The 27,984-nt window shown below is 56.7% G+C and overlaps 2 long non-coding RNA genes across 4 annotated transcripts; one reads left to right on the top strand and one right to left on the bottom strand.

Moving 5' to 3' along the window:
* The first annotated feature begins 1,851 nt into the window (after window positions 1-1,851).
* LOC141954949 (uncharacterized) lies at window positions 1,852-4,229 on the top strand. Of its 2 annotated transcripts, none has more exons than XR_012632302.1 (5): window positions 1,852-1,950; window positions 2,917-2,952; window positions 3,078-3,116; window positions 3,525-3,593; window positions 4,098-4,229. It is a non-coding gene; the product is annotated as an uncharacterized LOC141954949 (long non-coding RNA). The 2 variants fall into 2 exon arrangements; XR_012632303.1 differs by having other exon boundaries at window positions 4,006-4,099.
* Window positions 4,230-13,327: 9,098 nt separating this feature from the next.
* Window positions 13,328-15,626, bottom strand: LOC141954946 (uncharacterized). 2 transcript variants are annotated; one of them, XR_012632299.1, is made up of 5 exons: window positions 15,532-15,626; window positions 14,541-14,576; window positions 14,381-14,416; window positions 13,925-13,993; window positions 13,328-13,550 (listed from the first exon to the last, which is right to left on the bottom strand). It is a non-coding gene; the product is annotated as an uncharacterized LOC141954946 (long non-coding RNA). The 2 variants fall into 2 exon arrangements; XR_012632298.1 differs by having other exon boundaries at window positions 13,328-13,459.
* Between the last annotated feature and the right edge of the window lie 12,358 nt (window positions 15,627-27,984).

The raw sequence follows: 27,984 nt of genomic DNA, 5'->3' as shown, positions 1-27,984 counted from the left end.
CCATGAACAGGTGAGCCCAGTGTTTCTACCAAGGCCGAGGGAGTACGAGCATTTTCTTTGTACCTTTGATGTGAAGTGCCTGTTAAATTCCATCCACCGGTTTTGCGCTTCTCTCAAAGGCAGCCTTGACCGCTCCTGAGTCAATATTCCTCAGTGATGACAGTGCATACAATTCATCAGTCCTTTACACAATAACTTCAGAATACAAATAACGTCACCGCATATTTAAACACGATAAAAAGTCCAACGCTGTGTAGCACAGTTATCGAACAGATAGCGCACAAAGCAGCATCTGTTAAAATGACAATCTTCCAGGTGACTGCCTGCCTTTGGGCAATTTCCAAAGCAAATATTCAAGTCAGTTGCCTTGAAGCTTCTCACCACCGATCCACAACAGAGCTCTTCTTCAGAGTCAGTGTCCCGTAAAGATCTCAGCATCACCCTTGGCAATGACATATAATGTCAGTGAAGAACCTGAGCCATTTGCAGTTCTCCCGAACCACTTCTCCGTGTGTTTTGGTTTCTTTGAAGCTGCAACAGCAATCTGTATCATCGTGGGAACAAAAGCAGTGACCACTTGGATTCCCTGAAACTCAGGCAAACCTCCCGCTGACTTCAAAAGCTAAACCAGATTTACACCACCAGTCTTTGACTCCCAGTTTGTGTCCCGCAGTACCAGACGATGCTCACACCCTCACAGACAGAGGACCTAAACACCGCACTATTTTACTTTCCGACACGTGACGCAGACTCTGGGTGGGTTTGGAAGTGAATGGCGACTGGGAAGCACAGCGTGGTGGCCTGAATTACTGTGGCACGTAACAACCAGAGGCTGAGTTTGCAGAGGACCGTGGTGGCCTTAGGAAGTGTTCCTGGATCTGGTGCCATAACGGTGATGTGCCACGGCCTCCGCACAGGCAGTGAGCCCAGTGCATTCAGCGCTGCTGTTGCTCAGTGCAGCCAGTGGCTTTGCGGGTCACTACATGTGGTTACTTCTGACTCCCAGCTCCCGAGAGAGACAAGTACCTACGTGCTGCATCTCCTGACTGAGGCCTTACTGGCCCTGTCTCCTCCCAGTTCTCACTCACACCACCAGGAGAAATGCCCTCTTCTCATGAGGCAGAAATAAATAAACACCTCTCCCGTCCTCTACCTCTGCTGATAGTTGTGTGCCTCTACAGGGAGGCAAAGCAGAGGTGCCTGAGCTTCTGGATCCAAACTATGTCCACCTTCATCAGGAGTATGTCCCTGCTAACTGAGGATCCAGCCATTCCCTCTGCAGTCTGGGGCATTTGCGTGCTTGAGGAGAACAATGACAGCAGATCATGTGAGTGTCAACACCTGACAGAACGGGTGCGTCGATGCCGGGTTGCTGGAAAAGGTCCTGCCTGGCTTGTGCGAGCCAGGCCAGCAGCTTCGCCCAGTGGCTCTCCCCACTCCGAGTGCAGAGCTGAACCCCTTGCCTACAACCCCACAGTGCCCCTGCCCCACACTGGCCAGATGCTGCTGCCCAGGCCTCCAGGGTGGGGATGTTTGGGCCAGGGGTGCTGTGAAGGAAACCACCATGGAAATGCCGGGACGTCTGCAGCTATCAGTAGGGTCATTTCTGCATCCCCTCACCACCCCCAGATTCCTGGGGCTGTCCATGTGCAGCTGCCCCATGCAGGAAGCTGGAGCGATGCCAGGGAAGGTGGCCGGATCCGTGCCAGAGGTGGGGCTGGCTCTGTGCTGGGTCTGGGCTTGTGGCCAGGGCTGGTGTCCCTGCCAAGCCTGGCTTTGCCCTGGAGACTTTCGGGGAGAACAAGGAGGAGTCCTGGGAGGGATAAATCTGCCCCTCGCCTTCTCCAGCTTCACCCGGCACTCACCACACCTCGGAGGAAGATGAAGGCCGCAGTGCTCAGCGTGGCCCTGCTCTTCACCATCCTGCTGTGCACCCCGGAAGATGCTCAGGTGAGTCCCCAGGGCCACGGCAAGGGGCTCAAGGCTGGGGATGGCTCTTGGCTGCCGGACATCAGCTCTCCTGCAGAATAGAATTGTAGTGGGGAGCAGGAAATCCCTTGCCTTGGCCTCTCCCTTTCCCAAGCAAGGGGCTCCTCCAGGCCCCCCTGCACCTCCAGCCCTGGGCAATGCAGCTTTCAACCTCCCCACAAGAATTAGTGTTCTTGTGCCCAGAGCCCGAGTTCCTCACTGGATGCTCTGACGTGTCTCCTCCCTGGGAGGGCCCCACCAGTTTCTTGTCTTGGTGCCCCCACCTCCCTCTCTTTTGGGCCTCCCCATCACATACTGTTGGTCTCCTCAGACATGTTTCCCTGGGATCTCCTCCGTGTCCTATCTAGGGTTACCAAATCCTGTCCTTGTGATCATTCCCAACGCCTTTCTTTCCGTCTTTCCCACCAGTCTTTTGCCTTTCATCCTCTCCACTGCGGCACTGTCCTGAGATCCCATCCTTGAGCCCCCACACCCAAACACTCCCCCGATCCCATCGGTTTTGGCCTCTTCATTCCTCTTCCTTCTGCCTCCCCTGACCACAATGCTTGAAGTCCTCGTGTCCTCTCCAATACAATGCCTTTATCCCCCACGTGCAGCCAACGCAGTCCTGTCCCTTCAAAACCCCCAGCTCAGCACCCTGGGGTCCGGTAATTAAACCCTGTCTTTGGGTCTCCCCACACCTCAAGCCCATCTTCTTGGGAGACCCTGAATTCCCCACACTCTCCTTGTCTCCATCCCCAACCCCGGTCCCTGCATGAACAGGTATCCCAGGTGAAACATGGAGGAATGGGACTGGGAGTAGCAGAAGGGATATTGCCATTCAGACCAGGGGGAAGCCATGGGCCTGGGGGGACTGAGGACACCTGTGCCCTACACACCCCTCCAGCAAGGGCCAATCCAGACCACCCCTTTGCTCTTCCTCCCTAGGCATTTTGGGAAGAAGGTGGAAAAAATGTGCGGGAGGTGAGTAGTGGGGTTGACTTGGAGGTCACCCAGTCTGGGGAACTGGAGGACAAGGTGGTCCTCCCAGCCCTTGCGGGGACTGGGGACATCCCAGTGACCAGCGAGGTCTCGTGTTTTCTCTGCAGGTGCGGTTCCTCAAATTCAGGAAAGTGAAGAGGGCTGAGGTGGGTACCAAGCGTTCTGTCTCCCCCTGACACACCCAGACCTCCCATGGCCACGACAGTCCAGGGCATCCCAGTGTGTCCCAGTACACCCCACTGCAGCCCCAGAAAACACCCCTGCACCCCAGTGTTTCTTCAGGGAGGCCTTATTCCTGGGGTTCCCATTGCATACCCGTCCACCTCATTACAACCCAGTACACACCAGTGCAACCCAGGATGCCCCAGTATACAGCCATGCAACCACGTGGGCCCCCTCCTCAGGACTCCCACTCCTTTCTGTGCACCACCATACAAGCTCACGTACCCCATTGGTCCCAGAGGCACCTTCCCCAAGGATCCCACTGCTGTCCCCTAACTCCCAGTACATCCCAATGCACTCAGGCGTGTCCTTAACTCCCCCTTTCTCCCCAGCCCCTTCTGGATGACATGATGGTGGAGGTTCAGCCCCCAGAAAGCCTGGCTGTGTCTGCTGATTTCTAGGTGAGCAGGATCAGGGTGTCTCCAGCCCCACAAAGAATCCTGGGCCCCGAGGGATCCGTGAGACTGCAGGGGTTGCCAGACCTTGGGTATGGGAGAGGGAAACAGAGGGGACTGCCCCTGCCCCATGTCACCCATCAGGGTGAGCGGGACAGAGCTGCCCCCATGCCTTTCCGTGCACTCCGTGGGGCTCTACAGCCCCAAAAGGTCACTGTGCAGGTCAAGCAGGGCCTCTGGTGCCATCTAGACCCCTCCCAGGATCACCGTGAAGGCTGGGCAGGGCTCTGCGAGATATAGAGGCATCCCAGGACAATGACACACTGGAAAAGGGGCTCTGAGTGCCACAGGGGTCTCAGAAGAGCCAAGTCCTGTCCTGGGTATCCTGAGGGCTCCCATTCCCTTCTTCCTTCCCCAGGACTCTGCAGAGAGAGATGCTGGGGACAAGGCCCCTCTCCTGTCCCACCTGACACTGGGGGGGGGGGTCACATTTTGGGCTCTGTCTTTCAGGACTGGAGCTGGTGGTGACACCCTTGCCCTGTGCCCCTCCAGCGGCATGAGGAGATGATCATCCCTGGATGACCCCACCTGACCCCCGGGAGCCCTGGGCCATTTCCCTCTCATGATCAATAAACCCCTTCAGCAAAGCTTCACTCTGTGTGTGTCCGTGTGTCCGTGTCCACGTCCCCTCTCCTCTGCCAGCCCCCGGACGCCCGGGTCCTCTCTGGCTGCACCACGGCGATGAGCAGCGTGGCTGAGGGAGCCCGGGTTCCTGGGGTGTCTCTGTAAAGGAGATCCCCTTCCCACCCACCATGTGCCCCCCAGCAAGGGCAGATTAGGGCAAACTGGGGTGTCCCACCATGAGGCTGGGAGAGGCGAGGGGCAGCTGATGCCAGCCCTTGGGGCACCCGGTGCTTTGGAGGCACAGCAGGAAACAGGTTCTTGTCGGGCTGCAGTGAGCACCATCCCCCAAAGAGCACAGTTTGGGGTTGGGGCAAGAAAGGAGCGTGGACAGGCAGCCCAGAACGCTGGGTCCTCTGCCCCGCCCTGGCAGGGGCGGAGGTTCCCTGTCCCATGGACTCAGCTCTTCTCGTTTCTGGCCCCACCCGTCGCTGCCTGCAGACCCCCCTGCCAGCGCCGGCCCAGGCGGGAACCTCCTCGGCTGCGTCTGCCTCTGCCGCTGGGACTGGCCTGAGGGGAGGGGCGGGGCCAGAGCACAGAGTAGCCAGCGGCATGTCCCATCTCCTGTAACGTCGTGCTCAGGGTGTCAAGGAGGGGCGGCTGGGAAGCGGGGGGTTCTCTCCTGCACCTGGGACTGCGAGTGCGGGGTCTCGGTTTTTGGGGATCGCTGTCTGGGAAGGGGCTGGGTATCAGCGGGCGGGTGGTGAGCAATCACAGGGTGCAGCGCCCCTTTGTACTTTCCCTCACTGTTACTGTTTTATCACAATTGCTAGTGACACTGAGCGGAACCTGTAAGGAAAAGGAGCTTTGCCCCCGGTGTGACCCTTCCCCGGGGAGACTGAGCCGGCTGCGGGGCCAGCGAGGCCCGAAGCACCCGGCCATGGCGCTGGGCAGCCGGCCAAGGCCAGCCCGCAAGGAGGGAGGGCTGGGCAAGGGGCTGCCAGGCCCCGGGGGAAGAAACCCTCTGGGCCCGGCCCCTAACGCTGCCCCTGGAGAAAGGGAGAGGAGGAAGAAGGTGACAGATGAGCGTGGAATCTCCCAGGGTAGATATTAAGACAGCTTTATTGTGCTGGTGGAGGGGGATCAGGGCCATCACGTAGGGACGGAGCATGGCTGGTCCTGTGCCTGCGTCTGGGCCGGCTGAGAGGGTTTTGGGCCCGACGTTCCATGCGGGAGCGGTGCCTCCTCCGCACGGGCCCCAGGTGGCTGGAGCTGCTGCCACTCTCGACTGCTGGAGAGGGGCAGGAGGACTCCGCTGGCAGCTGGCTGGCGGTGCTGGGGCTGCTGCTCTCTGGTGCTGCCGAGCCACGGGATGACCCCGATCCTGACCCGCTACCAGTGCCAGAGCCAGCGAGCCCTGAGCTGTCAGTGGAGGCTGTAAGGGGGAGCAGGAAGGTCAGGGGCACAGAGGCCACAGTGGAGAGGCCAGAGCGGTGCCCCAGCCCTCCTGGGGCAGAGAGGCTCTGCCAAGCCCAGCCTGGGCACCCGCTGCCAGGCCTTGCCTGGGCCCTGGCCCCAGCCCAGGGGCATGAAGGTGCTTTGCCTCTTACCATTGCCTTGGCCAGCACAACTCTCACACTCCCAGATGATCCTGTCGGTGCTGACGTTGGAGCAGCGCCGGTGGGTGCCTTCGGCAGCGCAGGAGCTGCACAGGAGCAGTTCCCAGGGCCTGGGGAACAAAAGGGTTCATGGCTGTTAGGACAAAGTGGCCGCACACGGGGTTGTGCGGCACAGCTCCTGTTCTCTGACCTTCTGCTCTGAGCTCTCGGTGAGGCAGAGATCCCGTGCAGAGCCCAGGGTGCTGCTTTGGCAACTTACCCCCGTTCCTCTGCGTGCTCCCTGCCCCTGGGACACAGGCACTCACGGGCATCGCAGCGGCTGTGCCTCTCAAGCACTGCTCCAACAGGAGGCCCATTGTCCTGTGATGGAGGTCTGATGGAGAAAGGGAAATGGCTGAGCCCCTGCTGCCCCGGCATGAGGCCGATGCAGGGCAGCCCTGCTCCTGCCCCCTGCCCGGTTTCCAGCTCCTCCGTGAAGCTGAAGCCCAGGCAGACGGGACAGCGGAGGGGCAGGACTGCAGGGGCAGCCCCGGGCACGGCACAGGGCTTGCAGCCTCCTGTGCTGTGAGCCGGCAGGACACCAACCTCACAGGGACTCGGATGCCCATGATGAGCATTTCTGACAGAAAGCCTTTTCTGTCTCTGCAGAGGGGACAGCTTAAAAAAGTAATATCAGCACATGCAGCCTGGCCCTGCAGTGGAAACAAAAGGAGCAGGAGTGAGACCCTGGTGCTGCCCAGCTCCTGCCGTGTCTGGGGGTGAGGGAACGGCTCCTACCTGGATGCAGTCCCGGTGGAACCAGGCGTGTTTGCAGGCGGGGCACACCAAGGTGTGGAAGGACTTTCTGTCCCCCACAGGCTCCAGGCAGATGAGGCACTCGGTGTTCTCCTCGGGAACCGCCTCCACCTGCTGCTCTGGGCGGTGCTCCCTGCAGAAGGAGCTGGGGGGCAGAGGGAAGGGATGGGTGAGGTGAGAAGTGCTGGGTCCTCCCCCAGAGGGGTTGAGGAGGGGACAGGAGGTACCTGTGTGGGGAAAAGTACTGGGTGATGCATTCACCCTCGATGGCACAGGGCAGGTGGAAGCTGCGGTCGCAGCCCTCCCGGCAGCAGGTGATGGCGGCCCCGCTCTGCCCGCAGACGAAGCATCGCTGGAAAGAGCAGAGCAGCCCCGTCAGCGGCAGCCTCAGGGCCTCCCCAGCCAGCCCCACGCCTCCGGGCAGGGCGCAGGATGTGGCCGCTGCTGGGCCACAGCCCACAGATCCGCCCGGCGCCCCAGGCTCCTGGGCTGGAGCTCTGTGGAGCTGCTGGGAGCAAGGCTTTTGTCCCGGAGCTGCTTGGAGGGGCTGGGAGTTCTTCCCTGGGCTCTGGGCTAAGCTCCCCCAAACCTCTCCTCACGCAAATCTCCCTGATCTTGTCAGGTCCTCACCTTCTGCGCTGCCTGCTTGACTACCCAGGGAATATACTCAGGGAGAAATCCCAGGAGCCCCGATTCCTCGTCCAGACAGTAAAAGATCTTGCTTGCAAAAAACTGCAGAAGAGAAGAGAGGAGATGGTGAGGAGAGTGTGGTCAGTAGTGCCTGTCAGTGAGCTGAAGGGAGCCCTGGGGAACTCACCAGGCAAAAGCGATGGACACAGATGTCTTCAGGATTGATTTTCTGCCCACAGAGATCCGGATTCGCCGCTGCCCGGCCACACAGCACACACACTGGAGGGGAGAGAGCAAACGCCGGCGGGAATGAGCACCTCTGTGGGGCTGGGGGAAGCGTCCCTGAGGGATCATCCCCAGGGCCCTGCTCCGTCCCTGAGGGGCTGAGGGGCAGGGCTGGGGGCCGTGGTGAGGAAGGGGCATCGCAGGCACTGCCTCCCCCTGCCACCGCGCTCGGCCCCACGCTGACCCCCGACAGCCCCTCTGCTGTGCTGCGGGAGGGAAACTTTGCTCTCACCCTGCTCCATCGAGTCGGGGGCCTCCTCCTCTCGCCTCTCAGCCATGGCGCACGTCCTCAGCAAACGTTGGGAGCGTCCCTGTCCCAGCAGCACCGGGGTGTCTCTCCCAGATGCTCCTCGGCTGGCTCTGAGGGAGAAGCGAGGCGCGGGTCAGCTCTCAGCACAGCCCCGGCGCCCCGAGGTGTGGGACCCCCCAGTCCTCCCTCAGCAGCCCCCGACCAGCCCCTTCCCTGCCCTGCTCTCTCCTCACCTCCCAGGTCGCACTGACGCACGGCTGGAACCCAGCGACCCTTGTTAGAGGCTTGTTGCCGTGGGGCACAGCGGCCGTTGTGACATCAGCACCCCCATAGATGGGCTGGGACAGCTTTGGCAGGTTACCGTGGTACGGTGACATCCTCACCCCCACATACAGGCAGGGATGCCCTCAGCCTCCTGCACCTCCTCTCAGATTTTTTACCACCCACCACACGGTGGAAGCCCCGGGGGAGTCCCGGGGGAAAGGGCCCTTTTCCGTGGCAATAAACTGCCTTCTGGAGTCAGCGTGAGCCCGGCCTTGGGGGTAGGAAACTCCCTGAATGAGCACTCGCGCCAGACCCAGCTGGGTCTGGTCACCCGTGTCACCCCCAAGGGTCCTGGCGTCCCCATCAGGGTGCCAGCAACGGTGTCCGCGGCCCCACACTGTCCTCACACTATGCCCACACTGTCCCCATGGACCCAATGCCCCCCCATGTCCCACCAAGGTCCCCATGTCCCCACACTGTCCCCACACCCCACATGGTCCCATGTCCCGTGCCCCAGACTGTCCCCATGTCCCCCCACATTCCTGTGTCCCACACTGTTCCATGTCCCCCCATGGTCCCCACACCCCTGATGGTCCCTGTGCCCTTCATGTCCCCAAGCCCCACACTGTCCCCACATCGCCATACCCCCCACGGTCTCCCTGTGCCACGCTGTCCCCCTGCCCCACAGGTGATGACCTCCAGCCCCAGCCTGCTTCCCATGGCCACCTCCCCTGGCACCACCACTGTCCCCAGTGACCAGCCTGTGGTCAAACTGGTGTCAGCGGCGCCCCCGTTCCCCAGTGCCACTGTCACCGGCAGCGTCCAGAAGTGCAGTGTCATGTCCCTGTCCCCAGCCAGTGACACCAAGGGGGCACTGGGACACCCACAGGTGCCACCACTGCAGCACCCAAACTGCCCCTTCTGCCACCACCAGCCAAGAGGATCCCCAGGCACTGGCCCAGTCCCCCCAGTGTGCCCAGTGACACCAAGCCCCACCTTTTGCACACCCACTTGCACACGCCCCACCATTATCCAATTCTTTGCCCTTCCTTACCCAAGGGAGGGCAGGGGTTTGGGGTGGACCCAGAGTGGTACCAGCTCCATTAAACCAGCAGCTCCCAGTTCCCCGCCCCTCTTCCTCCGGCTCCCAGTGCCCCTCTCCGCTCCCGCTGGCCACCCCCAACTCCAGTGCCCCCCCCCGGCCATGCCCCGCGCTCCGCCTCCCCCTTCACTGCCAGCTCCAGACCACGGCAGTGCTGCAATGGCTCTGCTCCTGCCTCATCCTCGGTGAGCAGCAGGGGGAGGGGGCGCATATTTGGCAATTTGGGGAGGGGTGGATGTTCCCCAAATCCCCCTGACCCCCCATGGCTGCCTCCTCCCCCTCCTAGACGCCTGGGTGCCTTAGAGCCGCCCTGTGTGCAACACCCTTCAATCCCCCCCCAGGCTGGGAGATTCGAGGTAGCAAAAGGGGGTCTGGGGAGGTGGGTAGCCCTAAGCGGGAGGCCCCCTTTGCCCTGCTTCCTGGGTGCCTGGGTCCTTCAGGGCAGCTTTGCACCTGCAGCAACCTCCCCTCACTTCAGATGTCGTGTCAGCGTTCACCCAAGCGATGACAAAATCTTCTGGTCGGTCATTATATGTGTACGAATCACCACACAACGCTCTAATTCTCATTTTGGGGACAAAGAGCCATCTTCCAGATTTTCAGACATCTCTGACCTCCTCTGGACCCGCTTAAGAAGGTCCCTCCCTTCTGATGTTGGTGCCACCAGAGCGGGACCCAGCACTGCAGGGGAAGTGTCACGAAAGCAGAAGAGAGAAGAAGAATCCCCCCCCTCACCCTGCTGGCCACACTGCGCTGGATGCAGCCCAGGACACGGCTGGCTTTCTGTGCTTGTGTGCACACTGCTGGCTCACAGTCAGTTTTGCATCCACTAATACCCCAAGTCCTTCTCCTCATGGCTGCTCTCAAGCCACTCATCACCCAGCCTGGATTTGTGCTTGAGGTTGTCCCAGCCTGTGTGGGGGATGTTGTATTTGGCCTTGTTGAACTTCAGGAGGTTTGCATGGGCCCACCTCTCCAGCCTGTCCAGGTCACTCAGGATGAATCCCTTCCCTCCAGTGAGTCAGCCGCACCACACAGCTCAGTGTTGTCAGCACACTTGCTGAGGGTGCCTCAATCCCACTGTCCACGTCACCAACAAAGATGTGAAACAGCGCCAGTGCCAACACCAGCCCCTGAGGATGCCACTTGTCACTGCTCTCCACTTGGACAGCGAACTGCTGACACAAGTCATTGAGCGTGACCATCCAGCCAAGTCCTTACCCACCGTGTGGTCTGTCACTGTTTGAACTCATCCAGTAGCCAGTCACCACATGGCCAGTTGTGTACTCCCCACCCCACCCCGGTAAAATAAGGGAGGGACAAAGAAAATAAATTTGTAGGTTGATTAAACAAAAAATTTACTAGTAGTAACAAAACAACAGTAAAAATAGTAAGTCCAAATGGGTAAAATATAGCAGTGGCTCACCAACTGGAGACCTGTACACAGCTCACCCCCAGCCAGCGATCCGACTTCACTAGAAATCCCACCACCAGCCGACCGTAAAACCGAAAACAAAATGGAAAATGAGAGAGAACACGTCCCATTATATAACGAGCATGATGTCACATGGTATGGAATACTTCAAAGATCGGTCTGGGCCCAGCCCTCTTGCTGTGTTCCCTCTCAGCCCAAGGCAAGTTAACTCTATCCTGGCTGAAACCAGGTTATGGTCCATCTCTCAAGTCCATGTCTCTCCAATTTAGAGACAAGGAGGTTGTGTGGGACAGTGTCAAAAGCTTTGGACAAGTCCAGGTAGATGACATCAGTCCCTCTTCCAACTGTTCTGTGTGGGGGCAGCAAGTGGTGAGACCGGTGTGTGTGTGTGTGTGTGTGTGTGTGTGTGTCACATTGGTACGTACATCTGTAAGGTAACCAATAATGACCATCAAACCAGAGCAGCCAGGGAGTGGAAGAGGCCGGGGAGCCTGGTGTTGTTGAGATCCTAATTCTGGACTGGACAATAGAGAGCCCAGAGGGTCTATGAGTGCCGACTGGAGAAGTGAGGTTTCTCCTGGAGAAACTGTGGGGTCTTTGGCATCTGGTGTTGATAAGGACAGGTTGGACAGGGCTTTGAGCAACCTGGTCTAGTGGAAGGTGAACCTGTCTGTGGCAGGGAGGTTGGAATTAGATGATCTTTAAAGGTGCCTTAAGACCCAAACCATTCTGCGATTCTGTGGTTCCATGGGTCTTAGGCCTCACTGATCAGGGCAGAAGCCCTGTGCAGATCTTGGGATTTTTTCCTAAGTTCATACTCCCTCCTGCACAAACCAATCCATAAAATTGAACAGCCTTTTGCAATGCAGACGAGGGCAAATGCTCCAGCAGAACGATGTAGGATAGATTCATAAGGTGCCGGTTTTGATGCTGAGCTGTCCTGACACCTTGTTCCATCGTGATTCCCTTCAGGTTTAGCATCATGGGTAAACAGAGTCCCACGGGCTGCCACATGCTGTACCACCCCTGGCACTGTCACCTCGGGTCAGATACCTGTGAGGAGAGGAGGGAAATGAAGGGAGCCCTGTCTCCCTCCTGCTGCTCCCCACAGCAGACTATTCCTCATCCTGGAGGACTTTCTTAGCCAATGGAGAGGCATATGGGAGAGCTTCAGTGTGCCAGGAGGGGCACAAGAATCCCAGGAGTCTGTTCCAAGGTGCCAGCATCCTTCCCAGGAGAAACTGTGCCCAAACACAAGTCCTCTTAGCTGCCATCTCACCCCTCTTACTCGTGGTGCACATAGAGGACAGAGTAGTCTCTCCAATTCTACAACCTGATTTCAAATTCTGAGCTTCTCATCCAAAGCAGTTTCAAAAGCTCCCAGATTTGTTCTGTAAAGAGCCCTCTCCATCCCTGCAGCCGTTAATGGGACTGTCTAGAGGCACTGGATGCCAGTCAGGGCTCTGCAGAGCCCCACCAGACACAGGCTTCCCTTTGAGCACCAAGTGCCCCTCCTGCGCACACTGGGCTCAAGAAGAAGCCGTTTAGGAGACGTCTGAGTCCCTCGAGTCCCACACAAGACGTGTAAAGGGCACAAGCACATGACTCCCAAGATATATTAGAGTCAGTCTTTTTTTTTTCTTTTTCTTTTTTTTTTTTTTTTTTTATAATTAGTTTCATTGTAAAAAAAATAAGACAGGAAATGTTATAAATTTTTATACACAGTGAAGTTTGTTCTTTCTCATTGTCTCCATATTTGCCCTGTCAGGTCTATGTCCTGGTTCATTTTGGTTCTTCCTTCCCCTTTTGCTATTTGTTTCCCAATTGACAGCTCCTGCCCCAGCCCCACAACCTAGGGACAAGCCACATGATGCTGGTGCCCAACAGCCCTGCTTGCATTCTGCTGCCCTGGGCACCCCCAGCTCCCTGGGACATATTCCCCTGCACTCAACCCCACTGAAGGCATGGAATCAGAGAATCATTTAGGTTGGAAAAGGCCTTAAGATCATCACATGCAGTGGGGTGAGGGAAAAATCCCTAATGTGAAAGTCGTTGGTAATTCAGTGCCTGTCTGGAGAGATGAAACGACAGCCGAGAGGGAATGAGCATGAAGTCCCATAAAGCTGGGCCACACATGGCGGGGGACAGGGGGAGGTCATTCCAGCATGTGGGAACCATGACCTGCCTTTCTGGCTGTGCTGGGGCTGTTACACCCCAGAGGAGGTTGTGGTCTGGGGGCCCAGGAAGGCACATGGGACCAGAGCGGGGCTCTGACATCTCCCATGAGCCCAGGAGAGCTGAGTCCATGGGACAGGGAACCTCCGCCCCTGCCAGGGCGGGGCAGAGGACCCAGCGTTCTGGGCTGCCTGTCCACGCTCCTTTCTTGCCCCAACCCCAAACTGTGCTCTTTGGGGGATGGTGCTCACTGCAGCCCGACAAGAACCTGTTTCCTGCTGTGCCTCCAAAGCACCGGGTGCCCCAAGGGCTGGCATCAGCTGCCCCTCGCCTCTCCCAGCCTCATGGTGGGACACCCCAGTTTGCCCTAATCTGCCCTTGCTGGGGGGCACATGGTGGGTGGGAAGGGGATCTCCTTTACAGAGACACCCCAGGAACCCGGGCTCCCTCAGCCACGCTGCTCATCGCCGTGGTGCAGCCAGAGAGGACCCGGGCGTCCGGGGGCTGGCAGAGGAGAGGGGACGTGGACACGGACACACGGACACACACGGAGTGAAGCTTTGCTGAAGGGGTTTATTGATCATGAGAGGGAAATGGCCCAGGGCTCCCGGGGGTCAGGTGGGGTCATCCAGGGATGATCATCTCCTCATGCCGCTGGAGGGGCACAGGGCAAGGGTGTCACCACCAGCTCCAGTCCTGAAAGGCAGAGCCCAAAATGTGACACCCCCCCCAGTGTCAGGTGGGACAGGAGAGGGGCCTTGTCCCCAGCATCTCTCTCTGCAGAGTCCTGGGGAAGGAAGAAGGGAATGGGAGCCCTCAGGATACCCAGGACAGGACACACATGACAGCCAGAGCCCCTTGCCCAGTTTGTCCTTGCCCCGGGATGCCCTACATCTCGCAGAGCCCTGCCCAGCCCTCACAGTGATCCTGGGGTTTGGGTGGCACCAAAGTCCTGCCTGGCCTGCACATGGTGAGCCATGGGGCTGTAGAGCCCCACGGAGTGCACGGAAAGGCATGGGGGCAGCTCTGTCCCGCTCACCCTGTGACAGAACAGGGACAGTGACCTCTCCCATACCCAAGGTCTGGCAACCCCTGCAGTCTCACGGATCCCTCGGGGCCCAGGATTCTTTGTGGGGCTGGAGACACCCTGATCCTGCTCACCTAGACATCAGCAGACACAGCCAGGCTTTCTGGGGGCTGAACTTCCACCATCATGTCATCCAGAAGGGGCTGGGGAGAAAGGGAGTGTTAGGGATACACTTGGGTACTCTGGGTTTACTTGTAGCCCGGGGACAGCAATGGGATCCTTGGGGAAAGTGCCTCTGGGAGAAATGGCGTATGTGTGTATGTGAGCTTGCATGGTGGTACAGAGAAAGGAGTGGTTGCCCTGGGGAAGGAGCACACCTGGTGTGTGGCTGTGTACTGGGGCATCCTGGGATGCACTGGGATGTAATGAGATGGATGGGAATGCAATGGAGCTCTTGGGAAAAGGTGTAGGGGTGTCCTCTGGGGTTGCAGCGGGGTGCACCGGGATGTACTGGGTCACACTGGGATATGCTGAATTGTCATGACCACTGGAGGGGAGTGTCTGGGGCCAGCAGAACTCACGGTACCTACCTCAGCTCTCTTCACTTTCCCGAGTTTGAGTGACGCCTGTAGAGAGACCATGAGACCTCAGTGGTCATTGGGATGTCCCCAGTCTCAGCAAGGGATGGGAGGACCACATTGCCCTCCAGTTCACCTGACTGGGCACCCTCCAGTCCACCCCACTACGTACCATCGCGCTCAAATCTCCACTTGCTTTGAGCAATGCCTAGGAAAGAAGAGCAAAAAGCAGATTGGACCTTGGTGGGGCTGGAGATGGTGCACAGGTGTTCCCAGTGCCCCCAGGCCCATGGCTTCCCCCTGCTCTGAGCAGGAAAATACCTTCTGCTCCCCTCAGCCCCAATCCTCCAAGTTTCACCTGAGATACCTGTTCATGCAGGGACTGGGGTTTGGGATGGAGACAAGGAGAGCATGGGGAATTCAGGGCCTCCAAAGAAGATGGGAGTGATGGGGACCCAAAGACAGAGAACTGATGTGAATTAGTGGAACCCACAGTACTGGGCTGGGGGTTTTGAAGGGACAAGACTGTGTGTGATGTAAGTCTGTGGTGAAAGAATTCAAGTGGAGGGGACACAGGGAATTCAAATAAGGTGGTTGGAGGTGTCAGAAGGATGAGGACTGTAGAGGACGAAAATGACGGAGAATGTTTGGGAGTGGTGGATCGAAGAAGTGGATTTGGGGACACAACTGTAGTGGAGAGGATGAAAAACAAAGGACTGATCAGGAACATGGAAAGAAAGGCGTTGGGAATGATCACAAGGACAGGATTTGGTAACCCTAGATAGGACACGGAGGAGATCCCAGGGAAACATGTCTGAGGAGACCAATAGGATGTGATGGGGAGGCCCAAAAGAGAGGGAGGTGGGGGCACCAAGACAAGAAACTGGTGGGGCCCTCCCAGGGAGGAGACACGTCTGAGCATCCAGTGAGGAACTCGGGCTCTGGGCACAAGAACACTAATTCTTGTGGGGAGGTTGAAAGCTGCATTGCCCAGGGCTGGAGGTGCAGGGGGGCCTGGAGGAGCCCCTTGCTTGGGAAAGGGAGAGGCCAAGGCAAGGGATTTCCTGCTCCCCACTACAATTCTATTCTGCAGGAGAGCTGATGTCCGGCAGCCAAGAGCCATCCCCAGCCTTGAGCCCCTTGCCGTGGCCCTGGGGACTCACCTGAGCATCTTCCGGGGTGCACAGCAGGATGGTGAAGAGCAGGGCCACGCTGAGCACTGCGGCCTTCATCTTCCTCCGAGGTGTGGTGAGTGCCGAGTGAAGCTGGAGAAGGCGAGGGGCAGATTTATCCCTCCCAGGACTCCTCCTTGTTCTCCCCGAAAGTCTCCAGGGCAAAGCCAGGCTTGGCAGGGACACCAGCCCTGGCCACAAGCCCAGACCCAGCACAGAGCCAGCCCCACCTCTGGCACGGATCCGGCCACCTTCCCTGGCATCGCTCCAGCTTCCTGCATGGGGCAGCTGCACATGGACAGCCCCAGGAATCTGGGGGTGGTGAGGGGATGCAGAAATGACCCTACTGATAGCTGCAGACGTCCCGGCATTTCCATGGTGGTTTCCTTCACAGCACCCCTGGCCCAAACATCCCCACCCTGGAGGCCTGGGCAGCAGCATCTGGCCAGTGTGGGGCAGGGGCACTGTGGGGTTGTAGGCAAGGGGTTCAGCTCTGCACTCGGAGTGGGGAGAGCCACTGGGCGAAGCTGCTGGCCTGGCTCGCACAAGCCAGGCAGGACCTTTTCCAGCCACCCGGCACCGACGCACCCGTTCTGTCAGGTGTTGACACTCACATGATCTGCTGTCATTGCTCTCCTCAAGCACGCAAATGCCCCAGACTGCAGAGGGAATGGCTGGATCCTCAGTTAGCAGGGACATACTCCTGATGAAGGTGGACATAGTTTGGATCCAGAAGCTCAGGCACCTCTGCTTTCCCTCCCTGTAGAGGCACACGACTATCAGCAGAGGTAGAGGACGGGAGAGGTGTTTATTTATTTCTGCCTCATGAGAAGAGGGCATTTCTCCTGGTGGTGTGAGTGAGAACTGGGAGGAGACAGGGCCAGTAAGGCCTCAGTCAGGAGATGCAGCACGTAGGTACTTGTCTCTCTCGGGAGCTGGGAGTCAGAAGTAACCACATGTAGTGACCCGCAAAGCCACTGGCTGCACTGAGCAACAGCAGCGCTGAATGCACTGGGCTCACTGCCTGTGCGGAGGCCGTGGCACATCACCGTTATGGCACCAGATCCAGGAACACTTCCTAAGGCCACCACGGTCCTCTGCAAACTCAGCCTCTGGTTGTTACGTGCCACAGTAATTCAGGCCACCACGCTGTGCTTCCCAGTCGCCATTCACTTCCAAACCCACCCAGAGTCTGCGTCACGTGTCGGAAAGTAAAATAGTGCGGTGTTTAGGTCCTCTGTCTGTGAGGGTGTGAGCATCGTCTGGTACTGCGGGACACAAACTGGGAGTCAAAGACTGGTGGTGTAAATCTGGTTTAGCTTTTGAAGTCAGCGGGAGGTTTGCCTGAGTTTCAGGGAATCCAAGTGGTCACTGCTTTTGTTCCCACGATGATACAGATTGCTGTTGCAGCTTCAAAGAAACCAAAACACACGGAGAAGTGGTTCGGGAGAACTGCAAATGGCTCAGGTTCTTCACTGACATTATATGTCATTGCCAAGGGTGATGCTGAGATCTTTACGGGACACTGACTCTGAAGAAGAGCTCTGTTGTGGATCGGTGGTGAGAAGCTTCAAGGCAACTGACTTGAATATTTGCTTTGGAAATTGCCCAAAGGCAGGCAGTCACCTGGAAGATTGTCATTTTAACAGATGCTGCTTTGTGCACTATCTGTTCGATAACTGTGCTACACAGCGTTGGACTTTTTATCGTGTTTAAATATGCGGTGACGTTATTTGTATTCTGAAGTTATTGTGTAAAGGACTGATGAATTGTATGCACTGTCATCACTGAGGAATATTGACTCAGGAGCGGTCAAGGCTGCCTTTGAGAGAAGCGCAAAACCGGTGGATGGAATTTAACAGGCACTTCACATCAAAGGTACAAAGAAAATGCTCGTACTCCCTCGGCCTTGGTAGAAACACTGGGCTCACCTGTTCATGGTGCAGGGCTGTGTGGGGTTGGAGCCTCAGCAGCCGCCCCAGCTCTGCCCTCTACCATTTGGAGCTGCACCTTCCCCTGCCCCACGGCAGGAGACCCAGGGATGGAGGCAGGGAGGGAGAGAGACGAACCGCGGCAGGCACGGAAGGGGAGGAGGAGGGGTGGGGGGCAGCAGGAGGGGGAGAGGCAGCTCTGCAGCACGGGCAGGTGTGTCGGTGGGGACAGATGGACAGTGGGGGCCCTGTTTTCTCCACATTTACCTCTTGCTTCCCAGTATCCCAGTGCCCTCCAGTTCCCGTGTCCCGTAGCGCCTGCGGAGGGTGCGGGGAAGGACAGGACTCAGCAGGGGGCTCTGTCCTGCTGTGCTGCTTCTGGCTGGGCTCCAGTGACCAGCAGAGTGGTCCAGAGCGTGTTAGAGGGAACTTCCAATGGTGATTTCTGTTTCACAGCTGCAGGCTGTGCCGCTGACTTCTCTGGGCTCAACATCAGTTTATCTGCTCTGTCCCTGCTCCCTTTTCTGTTGTACATGTTAAAGGCTGCTTTGGCTTTTGCAGTTTGCTGTGCTCTGTAGCGCCTGGCGGTGTTTTGTCAGGGAGATGGACTGTAAAAGCTCTGGCCTTGAGCTTAACCAGGTATTGGAGCTCAGCTCTGATTTGGGAATCATCTCATGGAGGCAATTAAACATTACACCTTTCCCTTTTCTGCCTCAGATTTTTTCAGCTGTGGAAACAGAACGGCACCCTCACCACCTTCTTCTGTGTGGCAGATATTTACCCCCTCGTTACAAGAACATCATTGGGTGATCAAATTAATCGTACTGGTACACGTAATTTTTTTTTTTTTTTTTAGCTTTTTCTAGGCTTAACCATCTCTTTAGGAATGTCACTCAGGGATGTGCTCCAAGGCAGTGTGGCGATGGGTGGCAATGCTTGTGGGACAGTATGGTTGTGTACTCAGAATGTTCTTCACCAACAGTGACCTGGGATTTACACCCAAACTATTGCAGGATCCTGGTGAAGTGACAGTGATTGGAAAAAGGGTGCCCTGGCCATGGCTATCCAGAGACACAGCTTGTCACCCTGTGCTAGGGCCTGTCTACACCTACAGAGCCACCTACAGAGCATGATTCCGCACTACAGAATCACACAAACACAGAATCATCTTAGTTGGAAAAGACCTTGAAGATCCTCCAGTCCAACCATTGACCTAACATTGACAGTTCCCAACTCCTCCAGATCCCTCAGCACTAAGTCGACCCAACTCTTCAACCCCTCCAGGGATGGGGACTCCACCACCACCACCCTGGGCAGCCCATTCCAACACCTAACGACCCATTCAGTAAACAAATACTTCCTAATATCTAGTCTAAACCTTCCCTGGCACAATTTGCGGCCATTACGTCTTGTCTTATTGCTTATTACTTGACTCAAGGGATTCGTCCCCCTCTCTGCCCCCTCCTGGCAGGGAGTTGCAGAGGGCCAGGAGGTCTCCCCTCAGCCTCCTCTTCTCCAGACTGAACCCCCCCAGTTCCCCCAGCCGCTCCCCAGCAGACCTGTGCTCCAGACCCTGCCCCAGCTCCGTTGCCCTTCTCTGGCCACGCTCGAGTCATTCAATGGCCTTTTTGGGGTGAGGGGCCCAACACTGAGCCCAGGAATCGAGGGGCGGCCTCCCCAGTGCCGAGCCCAGGGCTCAGATCCCTTCCCTGTCCCTGCTGGCCACGCCAGTGCTGACACAAGCCAGGATGCCATTGGCCTCCTTGGCCCCCTGGGCACACTGTTGGTGCTATTCAGCCGGCTGTCAATCACCCCCCCCCAGGTCCCTCTCTGACCGGCAGCTCTCCAGCCACTCCTCCCCAGGCCTGTAGCCCTGCTGGGGGGTGTTGTGGCCCAAGGGCAGCCCCCGGCATTTGCCCTCAGTGAAACTCCCCCAGTTGGGCTCAGCCCATGGCTCCAGCCTGTCCAGGTCTCTCTGCAGCCTCCCCACCCTCGAGAGATCAACACTCCCACCCAACTGGGTGTCATCTGCAAACTGACCGAGGGGGCACTCGATCCCCTCGTCGAGATCATCAATACAGATGTTAAACAGGAGTGGCCCCAGAACCCAGCCCTGGGGGACACCACTCGTGGCCGGCCGCCACCTGGATTTAACTCCGTTCACCTCAACTCTCTGGGCCCGGCCGTCCAGACAGTTTTGTACCCAGAGAGCGTGTGCCCATCCAAGCCTCCAGCAGGCAGTTTCACCAGGAGAATGCTGTGGGAAAAGGTGTCAAAGGCCTTACTAATGTCGAGGTAAACAGCATCCACAGCCTTTCCCTCATCCGATAAGCGGGTCACCCTGCCATAGAAGGAGATCAGGTCTGTCAGGCAGGACCTGCCTTTCATAACCCCGTGCTGACTGGGCCTGATCCCCTGCCTGTCCATTATACGACTTGTAATGGCACCCGGGGTGACCTGCTCCACGACCTTCCCTGGCACCGAGGGCACACTGACAGGTCTGTAGTTCCCTGGATCCTCCTTTCTGCCTCTTGTAGACGGGTGTCACATTTGCCACCCTCCAGCCCCGTGGGACCTCCCCAGTCAGCCACGACTCCAGGTAAATCATGGACAGCGGCTTGGCGAGCACATCTGCCGACTCCCTCGGCACCCCTGGGTGTAACCCACCTGCTCCCACAGACGTGTGTGCATCCAAGGGGTGCAGCAGGTCTCTGACCACCTCCTCTGCAACTGCGCTGCCCTCAGCCTGCTTCCCCTCCCCATCTCCCGGCTCCTGGGGCTGGGTGTCCAGGAACAGCCAGTTCCTCTGCTAAAGACTGAGGCAAAGCAGGTGCTGAGCGCCTCAGCCTTTTCCTCATCCTTAGTTACCACGTTTCCCTCTGCATCCAGGAAAGGAGGGAGATTTTCCCTAATCCTCCTTTTGCTGTTAATGCATTTATAGCCACTTTTTTTGTTGTCCTTAACAGCTGTGGCCAAGTTGAGCTCTAGCTGCCCTTTAGCTCTCCTAATGTTCTCCTTGCAAAACTTCACTACGTCTTTATAGTCCCCGTGAGAGACCTGCCCCCTCTTCCAAAGGCAATAGATTCTCCTTTTGTTCTTGAGATCCAGCCAAAGGTCCCTGTTTAGCCAGGCCGGTCTCCTTCCCCACCTGCACCCTCAGGAGAGGAGAGACTCTCTGCATCTGAAGACATACACAGAGACACCGTGGCTAAAGCAGAGCCCCATCCCTCAGCTGTATCGGTCACCCCATAGTCAAGAAGGAGCAATGGGAGCTGAGGTCAACTTGTGAGACAGGCCAGAAGATTTCAGCTGTCATCCAGGAGAGGAAACCATCAGCCGGCTGCTCTGATGCTGGGATGCTGGGGGCAATCGTCAGGAATAAGAGTGCGAGGAGCCCAGCAGCTGGGATCCCTTGCTAGGGATAAGGCCGTGGCCAAAGGGACTGGCAGCGGGGCAGCACTCCTCAGCCTCGGGAGGCAGCTCCTGTCACGTTTGGAGGACAGGTATCGCTTAAAGGAAAATCCTGCAAATTCCCAAACAAGGGTCCCCCCGTTGAGGGAGGTATCCAGTACCTGAGGGACCTCGCTGTGGTGGAGGTGATTTACAGCATCAAGGCTCTCTCCAATCATTCCCCGAGAAAGGCCAGGAGGCTGGGTGTGGGCAAGAGGCTGGGAGGGGCACAGCCAGGACAGCTGACCCAAACTGACCAGAGGGATATTCCGTACCATACGACATCATGCTCAGCAAGAACAGCTAAGAGAAAGGAGGAGGGGAGAGGCCAGTAGTCGCTAAGGCATTTGTCTTCTGGGGCAACTGCTACCTGTACTGAGGCCCTGCTTCCCACTGCCTGGACATTGCCTGCTGATGGGAAGTAGAGAATAAAATCTTTCCCTTTGCTTCTGCTTGCAGTCTTTGCTCTTCTTTATTCTTTATTAAACTCCGTTTCCCTCAACCCATTAGTTCCTTTTCCTCTTTTGTTCTCCCGCCTTGTCCTGTTGAGGAGGTGAGTGATGGAGCAGCTTGGCAGGTACCTGGCAGTCAGCCAAGTTAAACCCACCACAGGGGAGCACCGGGGAGCACTGAGGTCCTTGGGGGGAACAGAGGAAATAAAGGGAATGAGGGAGCAACACTGGGGGCACCAGGATGGGTGAGGGGAGCAAGGGAGTGGCAGTGGGAGAACGGAGGAGATGAGGGGGATGAGGGAGCAACACTGGGAGCACTGGGGAAGGAGGGGAGCAGCACTAGGGGGACTGGTGTGGGTGGGGGGAATAAGGGAGTGGCACTGGGAGTACATGGGCGGGCACGGGCAGTGAGGATGCAGGGGCAGTGAGGGGCAATGGGGAGCATGGGGCAGGGCGAGGGGAATTAGGGAGTGGCAGTGGGAGCACTGGGGTAGGCCAGGAGAATGAGGGAGCAGAACTGGGAGCACCGGGGTAGGTGGGGGAGCAAGGCAGCAGCACTGGTAAAACTGAGGCAGACAAGGGGAACCAGGGAGTGGCATGGGAGGGCGCTGGGCTAGATGGATGGACTGAGGGAGCAGCTCTGGGAGCACTGGCGTTCAGGGGGGTTTAGTGGTGCTGGGATCACACGCAGGGTGTGTAGGATGACACTGCGGGCAGCACTGTGGCAATAGGTGTCACTGGGGACTGTGGTGTGACTGGAAGCCTGAGGGCAGAGAACCTCCGTGCCCTGCTGGAAAGTGTCACCTACCCACTAGGCTCTGGAGGCAGCTGAAAATCAGAAGTGACCACACGTAACCCCCAGCCAGGCCAGGAGCCCCACATCCCCATGTTTTTTAGCCCCCATCCAGTGGCTCCTCACCTCTCACCCCTCCCACATTCGGGACCATCCTCCCCAAGATGGCTCTCGGTCCCTGGAGGTGTTCATTGAGGGGGTAATCAGTGGCATCCAGCCCCTCAAAGAACAGGTCCTTGTAGGTGATGTCCCAGTCGGGCATGAAGCTGCAGTGGCCTTCACTCAGGTGCCCTGGTACTGCTCAGAGGGTACCTGTATAGAAGGTGCAAGGTGCGGAAAGACTTGGGTCAATTTAATGATGGCAAAATCATGGCTGTTCCATTTGAGATGCTCGTGTAAATGCCTGTGGGTGGGAGGCAGGGAGGGAGTGACTCAGGAAGGGTGAGAAGGTGAGGGATGGAGGGATGGGGGGATGAAGGGATGGAGAGGGGGAGGAAAGGAAAGAGGGAGGGATGGGGAGACCAACAGATACAGGGAGGTTAGAGGGGGAATGGAGAGCATGGGGAGATGGAGGGAGGATTGAACTCACTGCAGGGAGCCAGTGAGCAGCTGGGTGGGCTGTGCTGCCCACGGGGTAACCCCCTACATGCAGGCAATGCCTTAAATCTTCTCAGAGGGACTTCAGAGCTGTGTCACAGCCCACTGGGATGCAACTAATAACTTAGCTCTTTGTGGCTCAGTCTTCTTGCAGCTAATTCACAAGGCGGAACGATCTTCCAGCTGACTGCCTTTCCTTTGAACCATCTCCAAAGCAAACATTCAAGAGGGTTCGACATCTTCTCACAACTGTCCCACAACAGCCCTTTTCTTTACGCCAAGTGTCCCATAAAGAACAAGCACCCACCCTCTGATGGGCAGTCTTTAGAAATTACCTTTAATGTTTCACTGGAGAATCCCAGCCATTTCCAGCTCTCATGAGCCACACGCTGGGTCTTTATTCATGTCGCTGCATCTGGATCAAGCTAGGCAGGAGCGTGTATCATGACAGAGGCAAAACCAGGGTCATCTCTCGCTTCTCCTGAAACCTCCATCGGGCTACAAAACCCAAGTGAGGTTTTCCCCACCAGCCTTGTGGAATTGTCCTCGCAGAGGATTATTTTAGTTATATTAGAGGGAGCAAGTGCTGAGCCCTTTCCTTGGTGTATGGCAGGACTGTGGCACTGCAGGAGAGGAAGAGTCTAAGGAGGAAGACAACAACTTAGCAAAGCATTCACAGCTCGACTCTCCTAATGTTGGCCTCAGAGGACCTCAGCATGGCCCTCAGTTCAGAGCATCCAATGCTGCCGCTGCTCGGAGCAGCGGGTAGACTTGCTGGTGGTTACACGGGGTCACTTCTGATTTTCACTCCCGCAAGAGACTGGTAGACAGGAGGGGGGGTTGGAGTGGTTCTTTGGGACCAACAGCCTTCGTGCCCTCGCCTGACGGGACACCACAGACAAGCTGTCTTGGGGAGGAGACGTGAACGGGGTTGAAGAGAGAAACTCGGCTTGCTTCGGGGGTTTATTTTTCAAAAAGGCACAAGAGAAAGAGATCACGGTCCTGAGCTGAAATGGCCCAAGGTTGGCCAAGACTGTAAGGGTGCTCTCAGTGTCCTTCCCGTTTCCTTCTAGAAGGGGATGTGGGCAGCATTGCTTGTCCCATGGAAAGGACTAGGGCTGACAGCCCTGACTGAGGGCTCTATTGCCATTGCAGTTGATTCTTGTGCAGGACGAGGTTGCAGTGCTTGCAGACAGGCATGAAATTATGTCTCATCCTTTGGCCTGGCCAGGCGCCAGGCTCCCACGACTGCCCCTGCCCCACACTGGCCAGAGGATGCTGCCCAGTGGAGGCAGCAAAGGAAACCTCCCCGGTACCCAGGTATCTGGACTGCTTCAACCCCCACAGCCACAGGCTCTCTCCAAGCTCCAGCAACAGGATCCTTGTGCCACGGGCCCTGGGAAAACACGCCTTATCAGAGATGCTGCGGGGCCAAACATCCCTTCTCTGGCGAGGGGAGCCTTGTCCCCACAATTAGCTCCAAGCGGCTGCTCGAGGACAAGCAGACGATTCATCATGTCCACTCTGAGCGGCCGCATCCTGGTTGGGGACCGTGTTGACCTGTGCTGATGATAATGGCGTTTAAGGGTGTCAAAAATTCACACTGACCGAGGTGAGAAACCAGGATGCAAATTATAGAATTGCAAGGGTAAATATTTATTCATGCACATGAGGTGTCCCAGTCAAATTGGGACACCCAAATGTGGTTTTACACAGAGTTCTTGTACCCTTGAACGGTTTGGTAAAATGTGACTTGACGAATCATTAACACCCGCACTGCCAGTCAATAAACATAGTAAACCCAAATCTTTCAGTAAAATGCTAATACCTCATTACATTACACTGTATATTGTGGGTTTATTTATATATATAAAAAATACAGATATATGTTAGACAGGGTCTCTGCTCTGGGGAGGTGTTGGCCGGGGACTGGGACTAGTTTGGGACTGGCAGCAATCCGAAGATGGTGTGATCTGGAACTTTGCACTGAGCTTAGCCCCTACGCCTCCCCCAGCCCTATCCCCCTCTGCTGCTGCCCATCCTTCACTACTGCTCCTCATTTCCCATGTCTCCCCATTCTCCCATCACCAAAACTGTCCAGTTCCAAGCCCCTCTGCCGTGCCATTGCCAGTGCCCCGGAGCCTCCTCCACCTCCCATTGGGAGACCCTGATTAACAGGGTTATAGTTAGGGTTGGGGTTAAGGACTAGGGTTTAGCATTAGGGTTAGGGTATAGGATAATGTGCCAGGGTGCAAGCTGTGTCTCTGCAAGATCACCTCATCTTTTCGTGACTTCCTCACACTGGAGAGGTTGTAAAACAACCTCCAGAGAACTGGATGCATTGATGCGTCCTCGGGCATCCTTCAGATGATGGACCCCCAAATACTCTATGATGTCCTTTATCTCAGGGTATGACTGCCACTTGACATGTTCATTGAGAGTTGAGCTTTGGAAGAGAGTTACTGCTGGCCTGGTTTGCACTTGTGTCCCTTTAATTGCCTTTACGTCTTTGAGCTTGGTTGTGTGACACATCCTTTGAGGAGGGATACAGCCACATAGGCAGAATGCGACGGAAAGGATTCACCAGGTCATCAAGATGGATGGACGTTATGGTCCTTGCCGTGTGTGACAGGTGCAAGTAAATGTCTCATGGAGCTGTCCTCAAGACTTGGTCACGGTCAGGCAGGAGGCAAGTAGCCTGTTTGGTCTCCCACATACCCCATGTAGGCATTTTAATCTGACCTAATCCCCCACACTTCCACAAAAAAAGAGAGAATTTTCATTTTAGGCAGTGAATCAATCGGTTTTCAGAGGAACAATTGAAAACACAAAGGGAAAAACATTCATGCACAGACAGGTCCAAGGTATCTGGGTGTGAGACTCACCAGGTGGTTCCCTGGGAGAGCCTCCAAGGATGACCTTGCAGACTGAGGATGGGTGTTTCTGCCTTTGGGGACCTGATACTCATTGTGGGAGGCCAGAAAGAGCATTTGGCAGTTTTGCAAATCTTGTCATGGAATGTCTAGGGAAGGACCTACAGCAGCAAAAGGAAGTGATCAAGGCTGGTTGGGGAGGAAAAAGCATGGGAAACAGAGGGGAAAGGAGAGAAAACGAGTGATAGGAGAGCAGCCGGATCTCAGTGTGCCACCATGCAGCCTGTTCATCCCCACAGACCTGCACAGCCTGAATTCATACAAGTAACCCCTGACCCCACCCTTATTCACTGCTGGTTGTTTTTCTCCTCTGGAGGCTTGACCCTACACACAAGAGAGACGTTGTTGGTGAAGACTGAAGCAAAGGAGGCCCGGAGTTCCTCAGACCTGTCTGGATCTGCTGTTAGTGATTACCCACCCAGTGGAGCAGCTAGCCCTGCATTTTATTCTTTCCATATTAAGGAAGCGGTAGCAGCTCACCTTCTTGCCCTTGATGTCCCCTGCAAGGTCCAAGCCGAAGGACACGTTGTTTTTCCTGAAAAAATGTCTGCTTCCCTGAAACGTGTTTCCAAATTCCTCCTTGACAGTCTGCCCTGCTTCCACCATCTAGTTCCCCAGCAGCTCTGTAGTGGGCTGCTGGACGGGCTGGACTCCTCACCCTTTGGGAACAACACTGGGAGAGAAGGAAGGAAGAAGGGAAAGAGGGGAGGAGAGAGGGAGGGAAGGATGGAGAAGGAAAAGAAAGGAAGGTGGTTAGCTTTCCTGAAAGAGTGAGCAGCTGTGCCAACATGGCCTGTGAGATGAGGAGGTGGGAAGAAGCCAAACATGAGCTGCAAGGAGTGGGAGGTGGCCACAGAGGGAAGAAACCAAATTGGTGCCTGTCACATCTACACAGCTTGGCTGTGGGGTATGAGGGGCGGGGGCTGATTCCCTCCATTCTCCCATCTAGTACCTAGGCAAATGGTGTTCACTTTCAGAGGTTTTACTGAGAGGGTGGAGCGGGGAGAGGAGAGATGCAATTTGTATGGGAAAAACGTGGGTTCACACACATGCACACACACAGCCCCATGGAGCCGCAGGCCCAGCCCTGGTGACAAGCTGCTAGGAGAAAAGCTCCTGAAGAGGGTTCATGGAACAGGCAGGTAAAGAGGGAGGGGGAGAGCTGGGCTTCCCAGAGCAGACAGGGGGAGGCAGGGGTCTGGGAAGAGGCAGGAAGGGAATGCCAGGGCTCCTGGAAAAGACAAAGAGAGACACTGGTGTGCTCCCACCGATGACAACCTCAATGAGAGCAACCCCATTGACGGCAATCATGGAACCCTAGAATGGTTTGGGTTGGAAGGGACCTTAAAGATCATCTAGTTCCACCCCCTCTGCCATGAGCAGGGACGCCTTCCACTAGCCCAGGTTGCCCAAAGCCCCGTCCAACCTGGCCTTGAACCCTTCCAGGGAGGGGGCAGCCGCAGCTTCTCTGGGCAACCTGTGCCAGGGCCTCACCCCCCTGACAGGGAAGAAATTCTTCCTTATATCTAATCAAAATCTCCCCTCTTTCAGTTTAAAACTGTTACTCCTCACCCTATCAGTATAGCCCCTGATAAAGAGTCCCTCTCCATCTTTCCTTTAGCCCCTTTAAGTACTGGAAGGCTGCTGTAAGGTCTCCCAGGACCCTTCTCTTCTCTAGGCTGAACATCATGAACTCTCTCAGCTTGTCCTCATAAGGGAGGTGCTCCAGTCCCGATCATCTCTGTGACCCGCTTTGATGTCCTCCTGATGTTGGTGCCCCAGAGCTGGACACAGCACTGCAGGTGGGGTCCCATGAGAGCAGCGAAGAGGGGGAGAATCCTCCCTCGACCTGCTGGCCACACTTCTCTGGATGCAGCCCAGGACAGTTGGCTTTCTGGGCTGCGAGTGCACACTGCTGGCTCACGGTCAGTTTTGCATCCACTAATACCCCCAAGTCCTTCTCCTCAGGGCTGCTCTCAATCCACTCATCCCACAGCCTGTATTTTTGCATGGGATTGCCCCAACGCACGTGCATGACCTTGCCCTTGCCCTTGTTGAGGTTGGCGTGGGCCCACTTCTCAAGCCCGTCCAGGTCTCTCTGTATGGCACATCCCTTCCCTCCAGGTGTCGTCGACTGCACCACACAGCTCGGTGTTGTCAGCAAACCTTCCGAGGGTGGACCCCATCCCACTGCCCATGTTGCCAACAGCGATGTTAAACAGCGCCGGTCCCAACACCGACCCCTGAGGACGCCACTGCTCTCCACTCGCTCACGGAGCTGTTGATCC

Source organism: Athene noctua, unplaced genomic scaffold (genome assembly GCF_965140245.1).
Source record: "Athene noctua unplaced genomic scaffold, bAthNoc1.hap1.1 HAP1_HAP1_scaffold_42, whole genome shotgun sequence".
NCBI lineage: Eukaryota > Metazoa > Chordata > Aves > Strigiformes > Strigidae > Athene > Athene noctua.
This window is presented reverse-complemented; position numbering and strand designations above follow the sequence as displayed.